This window comes from Leptonotus elevatus, chromosome 9 (genome assembly GCF_054856555.1).
Source record: "Leptonotus elevatus isolate MCC_2025b chromosome 9, RoL_Lele_1.0, whole genome shotgun sequence".
In the NCBI taxonomy this organism is placed as follows: domain Eukaryota; kingdom Metazoa; phylum Chordata; class Actinopteri; order Syngnathiformes; family Syngnathidae; genus Leptonotus; species Leptonotus elevatus.
The window spans coordinates 2,432,945-2,455,906 of record NC_141247.1 but is presented as its reverse complement, the minus strand read 5'-3'; the positions used below and the strand labels follow the sequence as shown (position 1 = coordinate 2,455,906).

The following is a 22,962-nucleotide window of genomic DNA, read 5'->3' as shown; positions in this document are numbered from 1 at the left end:
ACACAACACCTCGACACGAAAAAGCCTCACACCCAACTTAGGTGAGTATTACTGTTTTTTTACAAGATGAACATCCTTAACAGGAGAGTTAAGATACTACCCGTCATTTTTGCTTTTAGACAACATGTTGGACGCATTTCGGGCCATCTGACAGAGCCAATCCAGACCGCCCGAATGCGTGAAAACATCAACCAAAAAAGGTCATATGCCAAGAATTTCCTCGTTCATATGTCTGGGGTGGAATCAATACAAGTCTCACATTTTTTAATGTCACAAAGAGCCTTCAAGGGTATGTAGCTCTACTTTGTTATCTACAAATCGTAGTCATTGCATTCATTACCATATTTATGCTGCTTATTATTTCCACCCTTTGTTCATCAGGTTCCTCAATAATCTCAGTGAGACCCACAAGCCAAAAACATGTCATTCTTGGCATGGAGGCCTTCCTCAACTTTGTTGCCATTTCCAGCCTACCTAAAGTCAGGGCTACAAAGCACCACATTAATAATGTTTTACCAAAACTGGCCAGTTGGAAAAAAAAAGCCTTCGGGGCACCCATAGTAAAACAAAGACTGGAATATATATATTATTTTTTAAATAAGAAAGGTGCATTTCAATACAAACAGATTAGGATGATTATTTCACTTAAACTCTGATGTTGCTGAGTAATTTACCAATTTTTCTACAGAAAAACTGGTCAGATCTCACCACATGATCCTTCATGAAGAGGGCACCCACAGAGGAAAAGGGGAAGAAGACCCTCACAACACCGATGTATTAAACCACATGATAGGACTGCTTGTAGGCGTCATGGTTGTAATGTCGGGGCACCGTAAGTGTGTCTTCCTGGCCATGACACCAAAAGATGTCCTACAAGCGCAGACCTACAAGGAAACACACACAATCAGGGTGAGTGTTAATGATGGAGATTTTTGTGTGGTACATGCAACTGGTACTTACACTGTTTTCAAGTTGTCATAAAAATGTATGACGCTCTGCATAACCTTTTCTTCTACTTTGGAATTTCCCAGGTAACAGATCACAAGACCGTACAAACATTTGGGCCAGGCATGGTCACCGTCAACATACTCACTATGGAGTGCCTCCTGGACTTCCTCATTTTGAGGCCACCTCTTCACGGGTTAGAATAAGAACCCCAAACAGTTTTGTTCAACAGCCGAGGCAGTGAATTTGTGAAATGGGGGAACACTTTACAAAGGCGTGGGGAAAATTGGGTCTGCCTGGGGCCCCGACCCTACGTGACAGCCACTGCAACATGGGTGTGTTACTTTTATTCCCATTTCCATACTAATAACATGATTTTGCCATTGTTAGAAATGCTCACCTACTCTCCGACAGGCTGATTGCAGTCTCTCAGAACATGAGACATGAGACCTAAATAACAGCAGGTGCCACGACCCCAAACCCGCCAAGCGGTTCTATGTGATGGGGCCAGAGAGCTACCACATTCGGAAGAATATTATGCGCTCCTTGGTTGACTCTTCTAATCAGCAAGGTAAGTCTCTTACAACGTATAATGATAGCCCTTTATCCATTGCATATTCTTGCTTGCGAGCCGAAAAATAAACATACCTAACTAATTTATTTCAAAATAATCACAAGATGCAGCCAAGAGGATGAGGACAACTGGTCCTTCCTCTTTGCTGTTTTAAATAAATTTGGCTTTGGGAAGTCATTTATTCACTGGGTGTCAGTATTATATGATTCTCCTAAAGCTACTGTTACTACTAATGGGATTATATCTCAGAGTTATACTCTACAGAGAGGCACAAGACAGGGATGCCCACTGTCGCCTTTATTATTTGCAATATTTATTGAACCGCTTGCATTAGCCATACGCCAGGAAAGAAGGATTCAAGGAATTCACTCTGGGGCAACAGAACATAAAATTAATCTATATGCCGATGATATTTTACTTTATTTAGAAAAGCCTGCTATTTCGTTAGGGGAAGTATTTAACTTAATAAGTAAATTCTCACAGTTATCAGATTATTCTATTAACTGGACAAAATCAACACTTCTACATATTACAGAAAATTCATGGAACCCTGCAAGCCAGGACCCACACTACTCATTTCCTATAGGTAATTTAAAATACTTAGGCATAAAAATCTCACCTAAATTAACTGATTTAATTAATTTAAACTTTACTCCACTTCTGGATAGCATTTATAGTGACTTGGAGCGCTGGAATAATCTTCCTATTTCTCTAATAGGACGAATAGCCACTATTAAAATGAAAGTTTTACCCAAAATAAACTATTTTTTCTCAATGATTCCATTTAAACCTACGGCTAACTGGTTCCAGTTGTTGGACTCAGCCGTTACAAAATTTTACTGGAAAAAAAAAAGAAGCAAAGATTAGTCTATCTACTCTTCAGAAAAATAAATCCAAAGGAGGTCTAGAGGCACCAAATTTTATGCACTATTATATAGCCAACCAGCTACAACATATCATTCTTCATCATCATCATCATCATTCTGGAACTAGAACAAAAGGATTGCAATAACCTCAGACTTTTAGATTTACTCTTTATTACAACATCGATTAAGCGACTCAATTGTTTTAAAAACCCAATGATTTCCGCCATCCTGACTGCCTGGTGGAAGGCACTAAAAATGACAAAAGCCCAAGTGGAACCCTGCAGGCTTTCTCCCCTATGGCATAACCCCGACTTTCAACTTAACAACCAATCGTTTTATTTAGGTGTGTGGTAGCAGAAAGGAATTACACATCTCCACCATCTTTTCTCAGATAATATGTTTATATCATATACATGCTCCAAAAATACAAAATAAAAAACAGATTTTTTTTTTTTACATTATCTGCAAGTTAAAAGTATGATAAAGAAACAAATTCCAACATTTCGAGGTACTCTCAGACTCCGACATTTGTCTCCAGTGTTTACAAAACACTATAGACACTTATTTTCATGCTTTATGGTTATGCACTCCGGTTATTTCTGGACTAAAGTCTTAGAAAAACTTTCCGCTATCTTGGACTGTAGGATACCGTTCTTTCCAAACTTGTGTTTGCTCGGTGACTTAACAACAACTGACTTACCACATAAACAATTTCAATCTACACTTGTAGCCCTTACTATCGCAAAAAAACAATCCTTGTTAACTGGAAAAATAAACAAACTCTGAATATCGACCAATGGTCTAACCTCCTCATAAATCACATTTTAATGGAAAAACGATCTGCCAACCAGCTACAATATATTATTTTATGGGCACAACCCAATAGAGATACTAACTGTTGGCTGGAACTAGAACAGAAGGATTGTAATAACCTCAGACTCCTAGATTTACTCTTTATTACAACTTCGATTAAGCGACATAACTGTTTTAAAAATCCAATGATTTCCGCCACCCTGACTACCTGGTGGAAGGCACTAGAAATTACAAAAGCCCAAGTGGAGCCCTGTGGGCTTTCTCCCCTATGGCATAACCCCGACTTTCAAATTAACAACCAATCGTTTTATTTGAGTGTGTGGGAGCAGAAAGGAATTACACATCTCCACCATCTCTTCTCAGATAATATGTTTATATCATATACATCCTTGCTCCAAAAATACAAAATAAAAAACGGAATTTTTTTACATTATTTGCAAGTTAAAAGTATGATAAAGAAACAAATTCCAACACTTCAGGGTACGCTCCAACCGCCTGTTTTAGCTAAAGATATTACCAAGCTTTCTCCGACAACAACAAAAAAACTCTCAAAAATATATAAGTTACTTTCATATACTGATAAAACGTCTTTACCCATCTCGAAATGGGAAACAGACTTGTCTATAGCTCCGGAATCCGACTTTTGGATTCAAGTTTGTGAAAACGTTTTTAAAATGACAAAACACACAAATTTACAACTTATCCAATATTAAATTATTCACAGAACATATATTACTCAATATATGATGAAGAAAATGGGACTCTCAGACTCCGACATTTGTCTCCAGTGTTTACAAAACACTACAGACACTTATTTTCATGCTTTATGGTTATGTACTCCGGTTATGTGTTTCTGGACTAAAGTCTTAGAAAAACTTTCCGCTGTCTTGGACTGTAGGATACCGTTCTCTCCAAACTTGTGTTTGCTAGGTGACTTAACAACAACTGACTTACCACATAAACAATTTCAATCTATACTTGTAGCCCTTACTATCGCAAAAAAAACAATTCTTGTTAACTGGAAAAATAAACAAACTCTGAATATCGACCAATGGTCTAACCTCCTCATAAATCACATTTTAATGGAAAAAATATCTGCCTCAAATAAAAACCAAATGTCAAAATTTAAAGAAACATGGTCTACGTATATAGAATTTTTTAACCTAAACCTGGTTACTTAATTCTGCCTGTTAGCGAGAGCCACAGCAGCGTGATAACTTGCATTGATGTTTCTGTATTTGGCAATTTATAACTAATGGTTGTGTGTTTTTATAGTCAGGAACCCGGCTGCTGCCAGCGGGATAGAGCGGATTCGCCTCCGATGGGCACTAGGGGTTGATATTCGGATTCACGGCATGCCAGTGGGTTAATTCTGTGGGTGCTGTCCCCCCCTGGCTGGGCATGGGCGGGTCTGCCCCTCTGTTGGCTGCTGGGTGGCGGCTGCGTCTTGGCCGTTCCCTGGGTCTCTTGGGGGGTGCTGCGTTGCGGGGCTGTCCCTGGTGTCTGGGGCGGCGCCGCTCCGGCGCAGTCCGTCGCTCTGGGCCCGGCGACGCGGTTCGGGGCCTGTGGGCCGCCGGGGTGCCCCGTGGTTCCCTCTCCCCTCCCCCTTCCTCCCCCTTGCTGCCTCTCCCTCCTCGCCTCTCCCCGCCCGTCCTCCGCCTCCCTGTCCCTTCTCCCTCGTCCCCCTTCCTCCTCCTCTCCCCCTCTCTCTGCGGCCCTGCCGCTGCCCCCTGCCCTTCTTGTCGTCTCCTTCCCCCCACCCCGGTACGCCTTCCTTCCCCTCCCCTGGGCCGGGGGCTCCATCCATGGCCCGGGTCTCGGTGCTCCGGGGGCCGGCGGGGGTGGCTGGTCCCATACGCCCGCCGGGGCCCCGGTGGGATGGGTGGGGTCTTGGTGGGCGGGTGCGCCTCCTGCCCCCGCCTGGTTGGGGAGGGCCCCGCTGGTCGCTCCTCTTAACTCACTACACTAGGTTTGCACAATACACTTTTATAGTCATATAGGGCACATAACACACTTTGGGGGGGTGGGGTAGGGTGGAAACACCGTCTTCACCCCACAACTCCCCTCCAATTTTAATGCACCACACAACTGGGGGGGGGGGAGCTTGTGGGGGTGCCATCAGTTGGGGACCGCGGTATAGAGCAGTGCTGCGGTCCCCTGTCCGTGTCCCCCCCCCCTATCTATTTTTAATGCACCCCACACACACACACACACACACACACACACACACACACACACACACCCCCACACACACACACACACACACACACACACACACACACACACACACTTGTATATACACTGGGTGGGGTCACATTCACGGTTTAGGGGTAGAGTTCGCCAGTCGGCGAGCTGACGGACTCAGTAACAGGGGTTAACTTTCACAAAGAACGCTGGGGTGACGACCGGGGCCTTCCCCCGCTGGGCCTGGGGTTCGGGGGTGTCGGCCGTCCTCCGGTGCCCCCATCTCCCCTTCTGCCCCCGGTGTTCCGTCCCTCCACCCCGCGGGGGGTGGGGTGGGCGCGGCTGCCCTCCACTCCGCTGTCCGGCCCCTCTTCTGCGCCGGTGGGGGGTCCCTGGTGGCTGGGGGTCGGGGGGCTGCCGGTTGGTCTGGGTGGGGTCGGGGGGTGGGGCGGTTTTGTTGGGGGGGGGGGGGGGGGGGGTTGCGGGGTGGGGGGTGTCTGGGAGATTGGGGACCTGGGGGCGGCTGGGGCTGGGTTGGGGTGGATGGCGGGGGTGGATGGGGGGCGGGGGGTCGTGGGGGGTGCGGGGGTTGGGGGCCGGTGGGGTGCCTGGCGGGCCTGCAGTGCCCCGTCTTGCTGCGTTGGGTCGGGGGCGCGGGCCGTGTTGGGGTGGGGGGCGCTCCTGCTCCTGGGTTTGCTCTCCGGCCGGTGGCCCTGGTGGGGCCCAGGGGTCGTCCTTTGGCGCTGCCGCGGCCTGGGGGGCCCTGAGGTGTTGCGCTTGCTCTGTCGTGGCAGGGGTCGATGGCTCCCCTCTTTGGTGGAGATTTTCATGCATGCCAGATCCACCACACCAGCATCTATCGAAACTCAGACACAATCTGCTTCCTCCTCAGGTCATTGAATCGGTGGAGGCTGGTGTCTGTGGATCTCACTCGGCTTCGTCTGTCCTTCCTTCCTTTCCTCAGTCTCTCTTGAGGTCTCCCTGATTTTTTATTTTTTTTTGGATTTGTTGGAATTTAGATGTTTCTGGGGTTGGGGAAGAATTCTGGTGGGTGGCCCGGTGGGTGGTGTCTGGTCGGTGCTGGATTTCACCTTCCTTGGTTTTCTTTGGTCCCCTCGGGTCTCCTGACGGCGGTGTTCGGTTTAGGTGAACGGTATGGGATTTTTTCTAATAGGTTTTTGGTGAGCTAACAAATACGCGCACGCACGCACATACACATACTCACCCACATACAAAAAAAAATATATATATATATATATGTATATATATATATATATATATTTATTTATTTAAAAAAATAATAATAATAATAAAGAGCAATGATGATGACATTATCGAATGAACAATACTGAGCTCTTTAAAAAAAAAAAAAAAAAGAATAAAAAAAAAAAAGGATGAGGACAACGACGACGACTGACAGACCGAGGGGGACGAGGACGAGACATGCTCCGAGGAGGACGACGACAAGGCATATTCGGAGGAGAACGACAACAACATACAGTCCAGGTGGAGGGCCCAAAAAAAAACTGAGAACAATTTTCAAACCCGAAACCAGGGGGATGAGCAAATGGAGACAGACAATGAAGAACAAAAACAACTGGTCGTGGTTGCTGTGAACACTGACAATGGGATGTACATGGGTGAATAATAACAACAAAGTATAGTCACAATTATTGTGTGTGTGTATATATGTAATATACTTACAGTATATATCTATTATGTTTATATTTCTCCTTATGTTGAATGTTTGTTTTAGTTAACTAAAATAAAGTTTGATTACAATACTGAATTTGTTCATTTCTAATAAAATATATGTTTGAAAAACATAGGCGCAATGTCTTACATATATCCACATTTGAGGTCCAAATCCTGGAACTTGATCTAACCCACTGTTCAATCGTAGCATTTGAAATCAATTTACCAGGAGAAATCCTGGAACTGGACCCCAGGCACCGCTCACTCCCAGGAAAGGAAAGCCAGTCACACCAAATTCCATTGTCAGTTATGTGACTTTGTGGAGCCTTGTACTGCATCCAAATCAAGACACCATTTCAAACCTGATAGTTTTTTTCAGAGAAGGATATTGATGAACCTCTCATTGATAAGGTTTATCAACCCGAGGACAATGTCCTTGATGCCGAAGATTCAGAATTTGAGTTTACTAACCTGGATGGTAATATGGAAGACTTGGAGGATCAGTTGCAACGTAATGTAGCTGCCCTTTTTCTAAAAATCAAAATTCTGAACATCTCAGAAAGTGTCTTGCAAGAAACCATTGACCAAATATGTTCATTGCCACAGCGATTGATCTATTTTTCACTTCATCAAATACTACATCAGTATGATGACTCTTTAGCGAGAGAGGTAGCCAACATTTTTCCAAGAACAACCCTCTCCTGAAATTAAGATCTGTAGGAGGACCATTGTCTACTGCTCACAAGCAAAATAACATAAATTTTAAGAGAATTTCTTGTGTCATACCCATTGAGTTCGTCTTGAAGAACACACAAACGGTTGTGTATGTCCCTATATTAAAAATGATTCAGACTTCGCTTAACAATAGGGACATTTTGGACAAGGCCATCAGTCTTACAGGGATGGATCCCGCTTCAAATGTAATTCTCTCGACAGAAGAAGAGTTCAGAATTGCTCTTAATTTGTACATTGATGACTTTGAGGTGGCCAACCCCTTGGGAACCTCAAGGAAGAAACATCTGTCTGTGCCATCTATTGGGTACTTGGAAATCTGCACCAAAATATCACTCTTCCCTTCATTTTATTCACCCCGCCTTGCTTTTGCAAGGTCAGTAACATCAAAGACTGTGGTTATCAGGAAGTTCTTCACCCTCTCCTGCAGGACCTTACTTCTCTTAAGGAGTGTGTGTGGAACAGCTTGGAGTAAGCATAAAAAGGACTGTTTTGTTTGTTGCAGCAGAACACCTCGCTGCACATTCATTGGGAGAATTTTTTGAAAGCTTCACAGTAAGTCAACTGTGTCGATTTTGTATGGCTACAAAGGATCAAATACAACATAAAGAAGTATAAACAGTCTCATTCCAACCCTGAACAAAATAAAGTCACAACAGACAGGTGCAAGATGTCCTGTAAGATTCTAGCACGGCACAGAAACATGGTGTCAAAGGAGTCTGTCCTCTGACTTAAAGTTTGGAACATTTTCATGTGACTGAAGGCTACCCACCAGATCTTTTGCACAATCTTCTGGAGGGTATTGTTCGGATTTAGCTGGCCTTGTGCTTAAACAAAACTGATATCAAAGATATATATTTCCCATAAAATTATAAATAAGGCCATTGAACAGTTTCAATATACATTTTTCTAACCAAACAAATCGACTCCTCACAAAGAACGTCACCACCAAGGGAATGATTGGAGTGAAAATTTTAAATTGAGCACTTCTCAGACTTTTGCCTCTACTGATTGGTCATCACATCCCTGGTGTGGATGAAATCTGGAAAGTTTTGATGATCTTGAAAGGACGTGGTGGAACTGTCCCTTTCTGTCTGTTTCAATTCTTCACTGCAAAATTGCAGACCATAGGGATCTTTTTCACAAAGTTTTTCCAGATGAAAAACTACGTCCAAAGCACCACTCCAACATTACCCGGACCTGATAAGAACTTTTCAGGCTGTGTAAACACTGCAGGAAGTTTCCCTTGTCTTTTGCATGCTCCACATACCAGTATGAATGAACAAAGTGAACACGAGAATCAAGCATCTTGCTTTTCCTACAATGACATGGAAGCACAAAGAATAATTTCACAACGATCTCTCTTTGATGACAGCCAAATGGATATTTTGACAGTGAGTCTGACAAATGAGAAGTCAAAGATGATATATTTAGAGAAAAAAGAAATTTGCCTCGAATGGCATAGCATTGTCCAAATATTGGCACAACAAACAAATCCCTAGAGGCTTAAGAATCAATAAAAGACCCACGTTGGGCAATCAAGATCCTGAGTTTAAGAAAAAAAAGTGTGACCAAATTCTGAACAAGTGCTCTCTTGACTTGACTTATCATTGATCAAATGAAGCAAGAGACTCAGAAAGTTAGCATTGATTTACAAGAAATAAAAAATACATTATAGCATATGTGCCAGTGGCGAGTGGTCATAATAAACTATCAATGCAGTGCATACCCAAGCCCTTCAATAAAATCATGTGTCCTCTATTATACAATACCTTAGTTCTACTGTTTTAGTCTTGAATTCCTGTGTAATTTGTCCTGTTTTCCTCACGGAAAGCTGAAAAGCCGACAGCTTGTTTTGCGCATGTGCAATGATAAATCAAGTTGTGTTAGTTCCAAGAGGTTGTTTCTGTACGTGCGCCTTTTGAATGGCAAAAAAAACTGTCAGTAAAGCAGCTTATCTGACAACGTGCATGCACAAAATAGGCTTACTTGACTTGTTCTGTGGTAAACAGTCAGTGATTTAGTTCATCGCCGTGTGTCAATGAGTGCCGTTTTCCCAGAGAACTTTTGAGGAAAAAAAATTCTGGTTGATTTCCACCGACCAATTACAGAGCAACATTGCATTTTTTAGAGTGATATGCAGCTGTGGCGAAACCAGGAAGTCAGAGCCGACGCTGGGGCAAACAATCAAACCTAAAATGGACAAATGGAAGCTGCAATTAATTCTGTTCTCGCAGAATTACTCACCGTTTCCTTGTTCAATGTTGAGCAGCATGAGGCGCTTCGTGTATTTTTAGATGGTAAAGATGTTCGTTTTTTTCCCCCCTTCAACGAAAACGAAGACGACATTTTCATCCGTGGCCGTGATTGGTCAAAACAAATGTGTACAAGATGCCGCATCGTTCAATCAGCTCGAAGTATTCTACAGAATGTCCCGCTTTTCCTGAGCAAATCACCGTGGAGCAGTTCCAGAATGATATTGTGGAGAACTGTGGATTATGCTATTGCCAGACAATATAAAGATAAAAATCATGGTTCTGCAGCTTCCCTCAGATTTTTTGGTATTAAAAGAGTAGGGTCTAAGAAATGCAATAGGTGGTGACATCAAACAATTTCTGAGAAGAGAAGCTTACAAACTATCCACTGTTGAACCTCTTGGAATTAATTAATCACAGGATTTGAGTTCTTTCCTGTGATGTTTTCAATTGTGAATGAGAACTCTTGTTGGTGCTTATTTTTGTGTATTGTTTTAATGTGATCTGTAGCATTCAAGCACACCTTTGAATGATTGTGTCAGATTTGAGTTTGAGTTTTTTTGAGTGAAGTCCTGTCAGTGTGCGGAAATTCTTTATTATGGTTGCAAAGACCTTTTGTCCCTTTACCAAATGTCTATGTATTAGGCATTGTCATTACTCGTCAGTGTTTCAGGCCGTCACAGAGAATGTACTTTCTGCAGCACCACTTTATTGGTCTTGAGCAAAGTAAAATACTTATACATCAGCCAGTTTAATTATTTCGGTAACACGTGCTGTCATTGTCAAAATTCAAATGAAGCATTTTAATCTAGATCACAGGTCCTCGAGGGCCCGAGTCATGCATGTCTTCGAGGTTTCTCTACTCTAACACACCTGATTCAATAATCATTATAACGCTCCTGCAGAGCTTGCTGATGAGCTTAAATATGAATCAGCTGTGTTGAACGTGGAAAACCTCTGAAACATGCAGGACCCAGGCCCTCGAGGACCGGACTTTGACACCACTGATCTAGATTTTTGCACCGATTCGCCGTAAACTGTAGGGGTAGTGTTACTATTACGTGCCAGGCTTGATTTTAAATTGATTTGAACAGAATTTATGTTATGGCGCGTGGGTAACACACAAGGGCAAGGGAAGGGCGGATATACTGGTGAACCACAAGGGCAGGGCAGGGCACGACACGACGAAACACACTATACCTCAACCCAGAAACTAAACAGAACGGAGCCAACTCTCCTGAATGTCCTGTATGTGCTCGGTTGCATGTGTGTCAGTATATGAGCCTGAAGGAGGGTCATGTTGGTTTAAGCATATCCTTGGGGGGACCAGTCAAAGGGCTAGGGTCTGCTGAGCCGCAGAAGCCTCAGTTTTAGCTCCCTAGAACTGAATAATTCAGTAAATATAATTTGATGCTTTTTGCTTCGCTAGTATGAAGCAGCGGAAGAAGAAAAAAAAGAGTCTTAGTGGAACGCAACAGATTCACAAGTGGCAGATTAGCATTTTCAGGATTTTCAAGATGCTAAATGTATTCACACCTAACCCCGTTTGGGCTGACGTTTCTTGGCATTATCTGTCAGGGGGATGAAGGCCAATCACATTAAGTCATTCTGAAACCCCTTTTCTAAAAACACAAACTGATTAATCAAAAAAACAGTCGCAGATGTGAATGTGCACTTGAGCTTTGGTAAAATAAATAAAATTAAATTAAAATCTATTGGTTCTTTCAGAGTGCGTAGCTTTCTGGAAATAGCTAAATGGAAACATATGATGTGATTACTTAAGAGTTGCAATTCGCAATATAGTGTTACTTAATGTTGACACAAAACGATCCAGAGCAAGCAAAGACCTACTGGAAAGTTGAATGAGCCTTGGTTAAAGCAAAATCACCTGTAAATACTGCAATAGACAAGGCTCACCATTATAATCCTGTTCTTCAGACTCATTTGATTGGACCTCTTTATCTGTGAGAAAGAGATTAAGTAATGGAGTAGCCTACCTGATATGAAATAAAACACTTAAGCAAGAGTCGATCATCAGGGATGTACACCCACACCCAGTGTGGATTACCCATCCATCCGTCCGTCCATTTCGCTTATCCGGGGTTGGGTCACGGGGGCAGAAGCTTTAGCAGAGAAGGCCAGACTTCCCTCTCCCTAAGGCTTTTTTGAGCCACGGCACACTTTTTTCATCAAAAAAATCTCGAGGCACACCACCCATAGGAAACGTTAAAAAAAATAAAAATAAAATGGCAATAGCGTTTAATTTTTTTATGTTTATACTATATCTATTGTATATCATTGAACGACAAGTTCACATAACTTGGAAAAGAAGCAAAGCCGGCTTCGTTCCTCAAACAAATCTCGTACACAGAAACATTTCAAGACTTGCGTGTGTCCAAAAGAAGACGCTGAGGACGTTTAATGGCTGTAATGTATATGCCAAGTCTGGAGTGGCGCTGTAGCGCAGCCACAGGGAGTTAACGGGAAGCGTAGAAGAAGAATCAGCAAAGAAGACGAACACTTTTTTTTCTAACTTTATTGCAATCTACAGAACAAACATGGCTTTGCTTGTATCAAAACAACATGGAAAAGACGAACACAGGAGAAGTGACAATGGCGGTGATTCAAGTACAACACCGCTTGTTGAACGTGGGAGTAAAGAAGCAAAATATTTTGCTGCAAAAGCATAAACAAGCTAAGGAGGCTATGTAGAATTGACTACAAGACGGCTATCCACCAATGTTGTTGACAGACTGACGGTTCGCGCGCATTCACACGAGAATTGGCGCATACGTCATCAATCTGCGACAATGCGTCATCATCGAGCTGCAATTATTATGTCATCACTGGAGGAGTATCCTGCATATGGTGACCAGATGGACGCGAACGGGCGCGTTTTGAAATCTTTCCACTCTGGAGCCCGGTTTCAAACTCCAAAACCGCGCCATCGTGTGACCGAACGGCCTGAACGATAAGGAACATGACATTGACACTGGCTTTCATGTGGACGGGGCCTAAGAAGACAACACTTTCCACACACTCCAAAACTTTTTTGGAATGTGTCAAATCATCAAATTTAAAATAAGTGAATATTTGCAAAACAACAAAAAAAGTTTATCATTTTGAATGTTAACTATCTTGTCTTTGTATAATCATTGAAAAGTTTTGCAAATCATTGCATTTTGTTTTTATTTACATTTTACACAATGTCAAAACGTTTATGGTGTAATGACTAGAGGTGTGTGGCAGAGGCGATTCTAGGATTAGAGGTTTAGGGGTGCTATAAAGATGTTTGGGGGTGCTTGGGTGGTACACAAAGAGCGGGTGATTTGGGGTTGTGATAGGTCGCTTGCCGTGGTTTGGGAGTACTTCCCGCTCCAAAAATTGCATGGGAAGTCAGTGAGTAAACTGAATCTAATAAAAGTTATGCAAAGGAGAACAGGACTTAAAATATACACATATCCCAACCCTAATTTCTTGGAAACGGTACTCTTTTTGATACAAAAGCTCCTCAACATACGCATTGACAGTTTGCATGTTTCTAGAGTAAACCAAATCCCCACAGTTAACAGTAAGAATTAACAAAAATGAACCTTGGACTTGTTTTTGAAATGTTATTTTAAATGAAACACACAGCATATCAAATATATCAACAGACATTAACTTAATGTTTATTTTTTGACTACATCTTGCTTGTACTGTTATAAAAAATATATATATAACATACACATCAAAAAAGAAATGCGCTTGAATCTACAAAATAATAATAATGCATGTAAAAGTCTGTGTATGGGTGAAGTGCGTTGTTTCCCTCAAATAAACTCATTGAGTGAATGAAGTTCTGTCAGTGTGTGGGGGATTATTTTGTCTGGTTGTCATGTGTATATGTTATTTTAGCATGATGTGAAGGCTGCCACGTTACGTTTCTACTGGCTCCCGATTTAAGATGTAGCATGTAGGGCAGTACTCCAGTAGCTAAAGTTTTGCGTGTCTGCAGATTCATCACAAGCGTTTTTTTATTTTTTATACCTGTAACGCAAAGGAAAATCCCTTAAAAATACCCTGTTTAATTTGCCTTATTAGGCCTACTGGTCAACTGCTCCAAATTCATAAATATAGTATAAGTATAATGTAAGTGTACAATTTGAAAAAATAAACTGTTGATTGAATTAAAATTGCATTTTAAGTGCTTAAATTACTCTTTATCCAAGCAAAAATTTATTTAATCCAAGTACTTGGAATTTTCAGTCGAGTATTCAAATACTAAAATACTCTATTGTTGCAGCCCTACTGTATTCCTAAAAAAAGGAAGTTTTACAACCACATATTTTGATTGGAACTTTTTTTCCTGGCCACTGGATTATTTGTTTCATTTTATTTATCTATTTTTTTTTTATTCATTTTATTGTGTGCTCTATGGAAAATTACTTTTTGAGCAAATTGAAAGAATATAATTGCTATTATCAAGCAATTTTAAGGACATTTGCTATAATTGGGATTAATAGGTCTTTAAAAAAAATCTGCCCGTTTTTTTTTTTGTGTGGAAATGTTATGTATCAAAAGTACTAATGGTATCGGCACTTGGTATCGGTGAGTACTTAAGATTTGAGTATTGTATTGGTCTAAAAAAAAGTGATATTGAACATCCCTAATATATATATATATATACTCAACAATTTTGGGAGTGCTATTGTTCACTTTTGGGATGCTGAAGCACCCCCCAAAATAGACTAAATACGCGTCTGGTGTGTGGACTGTAAGCTTATTTTGAGCCTTGAAACTAATGAATCAGTTGTAAAGCAACACGTTTCACGTACAATATTAATAACGGCGTTTCACATATGGGGTTAGATTACTCCGTTTATGAAAAAAGAACAGAGTTACCAAAGCCGCTAGTTTAAATGCCATTATTTCCACAACTGGAAGTACTAAACAAACAAAACAACGCTTGCAGAAAAAGTGCAAGGATACTAATCAACAAGAAAATCCAAGAACAAAGCAGGGTACAAGACAAGGACAAGGTGAGTCGAGGTACATACAAGGTGTCTAAACTAACCGTTGGAACACAGAGGTGAACAAGCAAAAAGTCTGACAACTGACAAGCACACGTTGAGCTGCCTTTGAAAGCAGCCCGATTACAGACAAGCTGCAGTTGTTACTTGAGGATCCGCCCACCACCAATCAAGCTGGGCTAAAAGCAAAACAAGCCTGAGAGCAGAGACTTGGCAATTGGAATTTGAGTTTTTCTTTATTTATGCTTCCCATGAGTCTTTATTTTTTGATGTGTTGTAATGTGCATGCATCAATGTATTTGATTAGCTCACAAATGAAGAAAATAGCACAAATATTTACTATTCAACAGCCAGATATTTTACATTTTATTACACTGTTTTGTATTTTTTTTTTTAACATAATGTTATTTTAATAGTCTCACAGTGGAATCAAAATATTTTTATACAAGCTGAAAAGTTTACTACTTTTAGTTTTGTGTTATTTTATATAATTTTACTGTATTTTGGTTTACACATTGGTGTGTTTGATTAACAATCAGTCCTATATATATATATATTATATATATATATATATATATATATATATATATATATATATATATATATAATCACATACATATCACATATGTATGTGATACAGCAGTTTACCAATAACTCATTCACTCCCAGCCATTTTTACTGAAGCAACGCCCATTCGCTCTGTTTGACTGGATTTTGCAAGGTCCACGGAATTTTGTGTTCTATTGCTATAAAAACATGGAACCTACCCAAAAGAAAGATTAGAGTCTCTTTTGTCCTCAGGGGAAAAAAAGTACATTTGTTTCTGTTTCCGTTTTGCAGCAATCAGCATTAAAATATAGCTAAGTTTTCATCATTTATCCCAAACTTGTTGAAAACACTGGGAAAAAGAGTTTGTTGCAACATGGCCCAGGCGACCTCTTCATGTCAGAAGCTGTATCAAAACCTTCTGTATGCTCTAGTATTAAAAACAAAACAAAAAAAAAATCTTATAAATACATTTTTGGGAGTGGCGGATAAAGTATTTAAAAAAATTATTTATACATTTTGGAGTTTGAAAGAGTTAACATGTACCTTTCTAGACCCTCGAGGAAGCTATACAACAATAAAACAACAATCAGAACAGAATTCTACAATAAAAGGAAACAAATTAAGAAATAAGCAGGGAAGATCGAACTGATGTGTTTTAAGTTTGGATTTTGAAGATGAGAAGGAATCTGTATTGCGCAGGTCAGAGATTTCCAGAGGTGGGGAGTAGAGCGGCTGAAAGTTCTGCTCTACCTTTCTCCTAATCATCATGTCAACCAACTCTCTCAAAGTTCCTACTTTCAAGTATAGTCTTTGTGCTTTCCTCTTCTCTTTCTATCTATGAACCCACATTTCCACCGGCTCCCTGTAGGTTAATGATGCCGACATAACATATTTTGATAAGACTGCCACAACAAAATGGTAGCAGTAATGGAAAAGATAAAAATGTGATGATGACTATAGACCCAGAAGTAAAATACACACCCTAGTCCCAGCGGCTTGGTATAAAAGTAGTTTACAGTAGTGATGAAAGAATACAAATAATTCACCACCCAAGCCATTTATTTTAATGCAACCTTTACTTAACCAAATTTTATTCAGAATTGTATTCCCTCTTAATGCACTTTTTTTTTTTTAAAGATGTTAGAGAATGAGAGAGAGAAGCAAGATTTTGTCTTGTGCTGTTTGTTCGACTATCATTCAAGTCTCCTGCTGTAATTTCCCCCTCCGAAACTAACCATGGAATTGGTCAGCTGGACTGTCAACCTAATCAACAGAATTTTCTCAATGAGACAAACAAGTAAGGGGAAGCCTACTTACCCTCCAGGGACATTTCTTCCTTGGTGCACCTTAGATTCCTGGAACAAGTAGAAAATAGTGTACCTATCAATTATGCCATTGAGGATGTGGAGGACATCTACATTATTGGAATCCTGAAAACAGGCATCCTGCTGATTGGTGCTGGTGTGTTCCTGATATATCGCAAAACTCAACCGACAGGAGCAACTTCAATGGGAGCGACCAAGCTGCCCATCTTTCTATATGTTATAAGAGCTAGAGCTGTCAAAATTAATCAGTTATATGACAAGTAATCGATAATCAAATTAATCATCAAACTATTTTAACAATCAAGTAATCGTTTGGAGCAATTTTTTAAATTTAAAATTGTCCAAATCCTCTGATTTCAGCATATCAACAGAATTGTTCACTGATTTCTGTAGACCTTTATGAAAGAAGACTGATTATCTTCTGTGTTTAATCACAATAAGACATTTGCAAAAAAAATTTTTTTTACCGGTAACACAGTACAACATCAATCCAACTTTTATTTAGTCACTATGCGACTATGAAGTACAAAATAAACACCAATCACTGGTTAATAAACAGTAACCATTTGTACCTTTTATAAAACACTTTAATGCAAAACTGAAATGAATCCTATTAATCGATTAATCAATAGATTAATCGTTTCTAAAAAATATTTGATAGTGACAGCACTAGTAAGCGCGATCAACACTAAGACTTCTGCAAAAAGTGACTTGTTTAAGTTCCTTTGCAAAACGGCTGCCACCGAGGAGCAGGTGGCATCTCATCTTGAAGAAGTGCTTGTTAATTCGGCTAATTGAAGCCCCACAGAGACAAAGGCTAACAAATTAGGTCAGATCAAATTGTTGTCGGGCTGCTCCCAAAACATTTGTTATCTGAACTTTACTCCTGTATAGTGGTGCAACGAGTCAGTTCGGACCAGGCCCCATGGTTCGGATCACACACGATCCGCAGATTGGTTGGTGGAAGAAAAAAAACCCAAGTGCACATTCACAGTCGATACCATTCTGTCATGTCAAGGAAGCTGAAACATACTCAACATAACATGCTAAGCCTAACTTCAAAATAAAGTTTACCAAAACAGTAATACATTGACGGCAACGCAAATAGCCTTAGTACACTTTTACTTTGACGTTGGCCCATGCCACGGCGTGATGGTTAGCTTGACTTCCCATTTAGACGTTTAGGATTTCTTTATTGTAGTTGCGACCAACTTGTTCAATTCCTAATTTAGGACGCTAAAAAAACACTAATTAATTACGCCATCATCGTATGATACGGCACAAGTCTCCGACCTAAGTGCTAGCGGCTAGCTGTTAGCATTACCAACGATTCTCTGGCTGGTAGCTGTAAATGTGTTTGACAGCTGGTACCTTGCTTACTTAAATTATTTTTCAATATTCTGGACCAAGGCTAATTTTTAATTCACTCTCCATGTTTTTTTTTTCTAAAGAGCTCAGTATTGTTCATTCGGTAATGTCATCATCATTGCTCTTTTTTTTTTTTTTGTATGTGGGTGAGTATGTGTATGTGCGTGTGTGCGTGTATTTGTTAGCTCACCAAAAACCTATTAGAAAAAATCCCATACCGTTCACCTAAACCGAACACCGCCGTCAGGAGACCCGAGGGGACCAAAGAAAACAAACGAAAGTGAAATCCAGCACCGACCAGACACCACCCACCGGGCCACCCACCAGAATTCTTCCCCAACCCCAGAAACATCTAAATTCCAACAAATCCCCCCAAAAAATCAGGGAGACCTCAAGATACCGAAGGAGAGACTGACCATGTTATAATGGAAGGTAATGTGAACTAAATTGCACGTTGAGGTATTTACATAAAAAAAAAGATAAATAGAGCTTTGTCTTTATTTTATAAAACACTTTTGCTCATTAAAAAAGAAAAACATTGTATTAAAAATGTTTAGATTAAAGGAACACAACTTTAAGCCATTAATACCTAGTTATTTAACACATGGACCTTGTATAAAGTAAGAATGTTTCTGCCTTCTTCCTATTGCACTTAAAGTTGTGTTCCTAAATTCTAAACGGCTATATTAGACATTTTTTAATGGAAAAAGCGTTTTACAAAATAAATGAAGACAAGGTACTATTTATCTTCTTTTTTTTTCGGATCTGAAAAACGATCCGATCCGAACCGTGACTTTTGTGATCCGTGATCCACTCCTGTATAAGTAACTATGGCTATAGGAGCCCCATGTTTCATTTGTTTTTACCTCCAACCACTGGGGGGCAGTGTGTTTTTGTTTGTTTGCCTGAGCCATGAGCAGGTGGCCAGATACTATTTAATTAGGGTTCCACGGGGAGACAGGTGTCACTGATTGGGGAAGAAAACAATTTTCGAGGGGTGTTTCTTGTATTATGTTGTTACTTTGAGAATTATATTGTTGTAAATTAAGATTTAAATGTCAGCCATTTTTCCAACCAAGACAGAATTTTGTGGGTTTTATTTTGTTTTCTTTGTTCTCCTTTTTATACAAGAATGTCAAAATTAAACAACAATCAGTAACTACAAGTGTAGCGGACAAGTGGTGATGGACAAGCCCCTACATTTAGGTCGAAAATTGCTTCGTTATTTTTAGGTGGGGGGAGCAAACTCGGACGTGTTCCACAGGAAGTACGCTGTTCACACCGGCTATTGGAGCCTTTGTAACGTCGTGCGGCCTGCTTGACACTGCTACTGGAGCCACCCGGACATCGTGGCATGCTTGGAGTGTATCGCTGGGGGCTACTGGAGCCTTTTGGAACGCCGTGCATGCAGCTTTAAGTTGTTTCCCAGCTGGCTACTAGAGCCAACGGGAGACCGCACGACGTGGAAGGAGCTGCATCGCGGCAGGCTTTTGGAGCCGCCCACACAGAGAAGCAGTCTTTTCGTGGGTTGATGCTACATCGTAGCGGGCTATTGTAGCCGCCAGGCGCCGGCACATCGCACGCCGTGGAAGGAGCTGCACAGCAGCGGGTTATTGGAGCCTTGTGCATGGCGTGCACCCAGCTGGAAGCTGCAACCCAGCCAGCTATTGGAGCCGCCGGGAGACCGCACGAGGTGGAAGGAGCTGCATCGCGGCAGGCTTTTGGAGCCGCCAAAACAGAGAAGTGGGCTTTTCATGGGTTTTATTTTATTTTATTTCTTTGTCTTTTTATACAAGAATGTCAAAATTAAACAACAATCAGTAACCACAAGTGTAGCGGCGAAGTGGTGGTGGAGAATCCCCTACAATGACTGAATGCTGGGCTCCTTTACAACTCCTCCGAGTTTTTTTCTACAATTGACAATTCAAGGTTGTCTCCATAACGAGACAATATGATGGGCGCATCTGCGGGGGACACTGATACACATTCACAATAGCACACGCACACACAATCCTGTTTTTAACCGCCTGTGCTACGGAGCGCTCGCAAACTGAGCTGCTAGTTCATCTTGGTTCCGTCACGACCCCGCACAATCTATCATTCCCGTCACCTAACTAGTGCAACATAACAAGCGTCAATACTCTCCTTGAATGAGGTTTGCAGCAAAAATCATCCAAAGCAGTCCACAATGCATCAGCATCAACAGGGGGGCTCTCCCCCTCTCTCTGCGGCCCTGCCGCTGCCCCTTGCCCTTCCTTTATTTTCTTTGATCCTTCCTCGGGTCTCCTGACAACCTTACGACTCAAGTTGGGATTTTTAATAGGTTTTAAGTGAACTAATGAGTACACACGCACATACTCACCCACATACAAAATTAAAAAATAAAAATAAAAAGGTATTTCAATGAGCTTGTCACTAATTGCTTGATTGACATTTTGCACTACATGTACAAGCTCTCTATAGTCTCTTTTAGCTGGTGACGGTTACCACTCAAAATAGACATGCTACTTGTCTAATAATAGCACGGCTCAAACATCAAAACCAAGTTGGTTGATATATTTGTCTAGTGTGTCTTGACAGTTGATAACAGAAGCTGTGAATTAATTTCGCCAAAGTATATCTGTGTTTGAACATTCCTGACAATCTTTTTTTTTTTTTTCTTTGAAGTGAAATTTGAAACAATTTTTTTTTGAAGCACTACGAATGAGCTTAACTCATTCACTCCTAGCCATTTTCACTGAAGCAACCCCCTTTGCTCCCGGCTGCTTAACTGGATTTTGACTGATTTTGCAAGGTCCACAGAATATTCTGTTCTATTGCTATAAAAACATGGAACCTACCCTAAGAAAGATTTGAGTCTCTTCTTTTATTAGGGGAAAAAAGTTTATTTATCCAATTCCTTTTTGCAGCAATTAACATTAGAATATAGCTAAATTTCATCAATATTTACATTGCTGGTGAAAACACTGGCAAAAAGAGCTTGTTGCAACATGGCCCTGGCTGATATCTTATACTCTGCTGCCACCTGGTGGCCGGTTTTTTTTTTTTTTAAATAACTACCATTTCTTTAAGCCACCTCTTCATATTGGAAGCTACACCAAAGCCGTTCTCTATGTTATTGCATAAAAACATGTAACACGTTTTTGGGAGTGAAGGACAATGTATTTAAAAATGTTTTTACATGATTTGGGGATTTAATGAGTTGAGTTCATTATACACAGTTTTAATTAAACAATCACACATTACAGTAATTTACATATCACACATTTAACGACAAACAGTAGTAGTAACTAAAAATATGGAAAAAAGTATTCATATATACTATTTTCAATAAATACTGAAAAATTTAATTGCTGGTCATTACCCAGTTGCTCCTGATCCTGCGTCATCACTAAGTAGACGAAGAGAAGTGTTAAAGCGCTGTGAGGACCCTAAAGTAGGTGGAGAAAGTCGACGGGTAGATCCAATAGATACCTAGTCGGTATCTGTATTGGATCGATACTCGAGCCATGAGATCGATACAGTAGTTTTTAAGTTTGCTCTTGTATGCATCGCTGCAGTTATCAAACAGGACAACCAAGTTGCCAGACTTGCCGCTTCTGTCAGCAGACAGTTGTTGTTTTTTTACCCCACCAGCACCCTCCCCCACCCATTAACACATGACCCACCCCTTGTATTGTGCTGTCTGTCATGTGACTTAGCAGCCCAAGCAAGCAAGCAAGCCATTGCTTCGGCTCTACCTACCCACAAGCTCACATGCAATCACAAAAGGGAGCAGCTCACAAGAACCAAACCGTTCTGTACAGGGCGGAAGGGCTTTGTTTAATTGTTTGTCTAATTTATTATATTTTTGCCAGTTGACCAATTTATTTGGAATGTATTTGGTGTCACTTGACTAATCTACATGCACGCACGCACATTGTCTCAATTGGACTAATTTCATTGACTCACTCATTTCATTGACTCCATGGGGCTAATTTGTAGCAGCCACATTCCTAGCTACCACCCTGATCCATACCTACAAGAAAGCACCTACCACCCAGACTACCTACCACCCACCCGTGTCACTCACCCTTGGCCCCGATTTCTGTGCTTTGCTAGCATGGGAACGGTGGAATGCCTACTACACATTAGCTTTGTTGCACTCATCGTCACCTGTTGTGGCCATTCTGCATGCCCATTGTGCATGCCTGTTGTTGACGCATGCCCGCGCCACAAGTACAGCGGCACACCTGACATGGTCTGTCGTGCTGGTGTTTGCGTCTGCAGTCCTCCAGGTTGTGTGGCATGTGTGGGCGGAGCGTTACCAGCATCCGCCCGCATCTTCTGACGCACAATGTGCAAAACCCCCAGGAGATGAAGTTGCTGGTCGAATATGCATTGGCAGGGTGAGTACGTCGCCTTGGTGCCCGTCTTATTTTTTTTCAATAAAAAAATAAAAATACAATTAACTGAAAGCTGCATGTGATAGAGAAGAGATTGCCTACTTATGTTTTGATAAACTTAACAATGGAGAGACAAGAGACTATATACACACACACTAATTACAAAATGAGACACACCTGTGGCTGAGTGCACTGATTGGTTGACACAAGGAAGGGATTACACTTAACAAGACCAAGGGAGACACACACACACACACAC

General features: G+C 41.1%; 1 long non-coding RNA gene across 1 annotated transcript; it reads right to left on the bottom strand.

Annotated features, from left to right (window-relative positions):
- Window positions 1–764: 764 nt before the first annotated feature.
- On the bottom strand, window positions 765–21,724 carry LOC147167857 (uncharacterized). Its single transcript, XR_015095906.1, has 3 exons — window positions 21,683–21,724; window positions 16,943–16,980; window positions 765–884 (listed from the first exon to the last, which is right to left on the bottom strand). It is a non-coding gene; the product is annotated as an uncharacterized LOC147167857 (long non-coding RNA).
- Between the last annotated feature and the right edge of the window lie 1,238 nt (window positions 21,725–22,962).